We start from the raw sequence: 4,979 nt of genomic DNA, 5'->3' as shown, positions 1-4,979 counted from the left end.
TGTGGTGAGTCATATGGGGTTCTGGAGGTCAAACCCAGGTTAGCTATATATAAGCAAATGTCATACCCACTGTACAGTCATGCTGAGCCCCAACTCAATATTTTAAGGTAACAAAGCAGTTGTTCTTAGTGGACATATAATAATTTCAATAACCATATTGAACAAGAAGATAGATGTGTCGAGGTTCTAACTTAAATGTATCTTAAATGTATGGATTTGTTCTATACGCAAACACACCTCCACAGAAACACATATGCACACCATTACTGTGAGGTATGAGAAAATGAAAATTAAGAGATAAAAACATAATATTTTGGTTGGTTATCTAGACTATTAACTCTTATTTTTTTATAAGTTGTGTTTTACCTGGTCTCTCTCTCTCTTTCTTTCTCTCTCTCTCTCTTTCTCTCTCTCTCTCTCGGCCACACACTGTAACACTGTAATGCACAGAGTTTAGTAATCATATCTGGTGGGCTTAGGGGACCATTTGGGATGACAGGTATTGAAGCTAGGTCAGCTGTATGCAAGGCAAATGCCCTATTGGTTATATTATTGCTCCAGCTCTAGAGATGTTGTTCTCTTTATGCAGTAACATCAATGAAATGGGATAGAAATGAATTGGATCTGGTGGCCTTTGTGTAACCCCAAAAAAGAAGGAATTTTGGTTCTGTTTTGGTTCTTCTTGTTGTTGTTTTTAGTAGCTGACTCAAATAACTTCTGCAGATCCATATACCTGTGTTCAATTTCCCCCACTGATTTTTAAAAAGTGAGAAAGGAAAAAGCCAGGAACTATCTCTGTCAAAAAGCCCTAGACCTTGAATAAAGATTTTTAAAATGGATTTTTTTGCTTGGTTTGTAAGTTTTGATTTGTTTTAGTTTCCAGTTTGTTTATATTGGCCATATATTTTATTATTTACTTCCTTCTGCTTGTTTTTGGGTCCTTTATTGTCTTTTTCTAGCTATTGAAGTGAGGCAATTAGGGTATTTATTTATTTATTTATTTATGCTCTTACTTTCTTCCTAATGAACATTCACATTGCAATGTACTTTCCTCTTACCAGTGAGTGCTTTTTATTCTGTCCCATAGATTCTGGTATCTTGTATTTCATTCTTACTTTGATACACATTTTTAATAGTGAGTTGTTTAATTTCTAATTCCTCCCATCAATTTCCATTTCTGTTTCTGATAAATGTCCATTTCCAAAGTGTCATGGTTTCAGAGAACTATTAATATGTCTTCCAGTTTTCTGTCTTATTGATATTTAAAAATGGTTTTATTTTGGGCCCTCTCAAGTGATGCTAAGTAGTTACTCATGACTTTGCAGTACGAAATTAATCCTGAAAGTTCCTGGGACAATAGGGAATGCCACAGGTATGTTGGCTGCATACAAGACAAATGCCCAACCCACTATAATATTACTTCTAACATCTTGGTTTTATGAAGATGGGTTTTGTCACCTAGGATGTGATCTGTTTTGGAAAATGTTTCATGTCACTAGAGAAGAATGTGTACTCAAGTTCAATGACCTTTGTTTGCTAGACCTTTTCTCCGATGGTCCTCTAAATTTTCTTTGAAATAACTTTCAATGTGGGACAACCTAAAAGAATCTAAATGAATGTTTGTCTCTGTAAATTAATCAGTTGGTATTAGCTTTATAAAGTAATCTTTTCAAAATGTGGGTACTTTTTTTCAGTTGGATATCAAGGCCTGGTCTCTCCAACTGAGCTGATAAAATTAAGCCTCTGAATTTACGAACGACCACCTGTTCCTTGGAGCTATCAGAAGCCAGTTCTTGCCACTCTTGTGATTAAAATCCAGGTGGCTGTTTCTTCATTCCACTTTACCACACTTCCCATGAGATAGCCACACATCTTCAGTTTCTAGGTGCACATAAATAAGAAAGTTAAACCATTTCAAGAAGAAAACCTGCATACCTGATTCGATAAGTTTCCTTTTTCTTTTCTCTAATGCATCCCCTCTGCGAACTGTCTTCTGCTGCAGGGTGAAATCTAGTGAGAACAGCAGATGGCCATTATGTGAACGGGAACCTTGGGTGAATTTGGAAAGATGCTAGGATTATAAATAAGTAATTCTTTCAAATGGGAGTTTGTGGGGCCGGAGAGATAGCATGGAGGTAAGGTGTTTGCCTTTCATGCAGAAGGTCCGTGGTTCAAATCCCGGCGTCCCATATGGTCCCCCGTGCCTGCCAGGAGCGATTTCTGAGCATAGAGCCAGGAGTAACCCCTGAGCACTGCCGGGTGTGACCCAAAAACCAAAAAAAAAAAAAAAAAAAAAAAAAAAAAAAAAAAAAAAAAAATCAAATGGGAGTTTGTTATTAAATGAAGCCTGATTTAAAATATCAGTACTATTGCATCCAGCAATGGGGTTGTAACATTCATTGGCTAATTAGGTCACTCTTTATGGAAAAGTTAGTTAACAGCCAACCACCTGCTATGTGTTTAAATAAAAGCGAGACTTTCACTTCCTCTCTGGAAATAGAATAATTTGGAAATGGAGATGCTGTCATTTTGCCAAATATTGATGAAACCCCAAAAGGTAATTATGTCAGTTTGAGAAGACGATGATAGTGAAAATAAGATTTTAAAAAAGCATTCTGGGTTTTTAGCCACAATCGGCAGCACATTTTAATTTTGGAAGTCAATGTCATTGTGCTTGGGCATAGTTAAAATCTTTTCCTCCCTACCAACTGTTTCTTTAATTTGCCTGAAAATTTTCCAGTGCCCCTTTTTAATCTTTCCTATATTTTTCCTTTATTTTCCATCTTCTCCCCTCTGCTTCATAGACCTCCCAGAGCCAGAAATGCTCTTAACATAACTTAGGGTAATATAAAAGCCTATGCTGTATTAATAGTAAAAGGGTAACAGGGCCTTCTTGGTATGTCACCATTGTTTTTTATTCTTTTCATCCATTGAAAAGGTATTGAAAAATCTCTGCAAGTCCAGATCAAGAACTTTCGCGCAATGTCACCAAGTGTACAAAGTTCTATTATGAAACCTTTGCAGCAACATGAGGATGAAAGGGAAAAGACCAGCAAGTGCAGCAGAGAGATGAAAGAATAGGAACCATGAACACAAATATTTGGAAGCAACTGACTAGAGTTCAAGAACATGGTGGAGAAAAGAACTAGCAATGAAGGCACCTTTTTTTCTTGGATTAGTACAAAGTATGACACTATACATACCCCAGTAGCCTCCTCTAGTGAAGACAGAAGCAGCTGAACATACTCTTGGCCATTCAAAATTAATGAATGGCCAAAGGGAGAAAAAAATTAATCGTTGTAAGTCACAGACTGACTGTATCTTTTTATCAAAAATAAAATTTGTTTTTGAATCTATTATTAGTAAAATTGAACTATGCTTTCTCGGATCTTGTTAAATTTGATATCAGTAGTAGTTGTTAGTGAACAAGTTTCTTCCAGAGGTCATCTCATGGATGTTTGTGCCATAGGATAGTATAATAGAAGGCATCTGTCAATTTAAAAAGTTTATTGACAAATTTAGGGGAATAAAATTGGTTTTAATATAAATAAAAATTTTAGAACATGCATAAGTCAAAGGTATTTCTTTCAAAATATCAGTTAAGGATAATGTAGAAATGATCATTTTATTAAGGAACAGAAATGATTTTACTATTCGGTTGATTTCTGTAAATTATATTTAATGTGATTATAAAATTGAACTCAATTTTTATGCCAGTATTATCTCAATTTCAAATAGTTCAAGATTCAAAGTGAGAAAGCATTTTTGCCATCTAATTAATTCTGAGGTCTACTCTGTGTCGCTCATTCTTGGCAATATACAAGGAAGACTTTGAGGAAAAATGTACTATTTCATGTGTATTATCACCTAAATTGTCAGTCCCTCCACATTCATATATTAAAGACTTAATTACTCAGCATGTGATTCAATGAGAAATAACCTTTAAAGAGGTAATAATTTAAAACAAAACTATTAGAGAAAGCCCAAATCAGATATGACTTGTATTTTTAAAAGAGAAAATTGGAATATACCAAGCAATAGCCAATAGCCATGTGCGGTCAAAATAAGAACAGTCATCTGTAAGTAAAAGAGAGACTTTCAAGAAAAATATATCACACATCCAGTACCTTGGTCTTTGATTTACCATTTCCAGAATTTTAATAAAATACATTTTTTGTTACTCAAGCTATCCAGTTTATTGTATTTTGTAATGGCAGCCCTGAGTAAACTAATATGGTAAAGCACAAGTCTTTGTAAAACATAAACCATATTTTAAAGATATTATAACTTCAGAGAATATATTATCTTGCTGGCAAAATATTGCATAACTCAAAATATCGAAAATAAAATTATTATCAATGCATCTGAGAGTATCTGGATATTGACATTGTATTTATGGAAGATAACATAAAAATGATGTTCTATACAGGCTATCAAAGATGTTATGGTAATAGTTAGTAGGGTAGGCGAGAGATGTGATGAGTCTTTGGCTTTTAAGAAGAAAACATAGATCATGGAAGAGAGAGTGTTGGGTCTAGGCAACCCATTCAACTTAAAAATTTACCCTCAAAAAAGGTTATAAGAATCTGATTCAGTTGTAGTAAATTTTTCTTCCATATGAGATGATATTTATATCCTGAAATTTAAATTTAGACTAGAGTTTGACAGATAAGCTTCTCTAGAGTTATGATAATCAGATTTGTTGATGGGAGTTACCTGATTTATAGAATGTGGGAGTCCATCAAGGTACAAGAAGAATTCTACTTAGCTGTTGGCAGAAGAGCACAAGACTCCAGCTCCAAGAAAAGTGGGGTTTCTCCCTTCCTTACATCTATATTCATTGTAGCACTATTTACCATAGCAAGACTCTGGAAACAACCAAGATGCCCTTCAACAGACGAATGGCTAAAGAAACTCTGGTACATATACACAATGGAATATTATGCAGCTGTCAGGAGAGATGAAGTCATGAAATTTTC

This window comes from Suncus etruscus, chromosome 13 (genome assembly GCF_024139225.1).
Source record: "Suncus etruscus isolate mSunEtr1 chromosome 13, mSunEtr1.pri.cur, whole genome shotgun sequence".
Lineage (NCBI taxonomy): Eukaryota > Metazoa > Chordata > Mammalia > Eulipotyphla > Soricidae > Suncus > Suncus etruscus.
Note: the sequence above shows the minus strand (reverse complement) of the source record.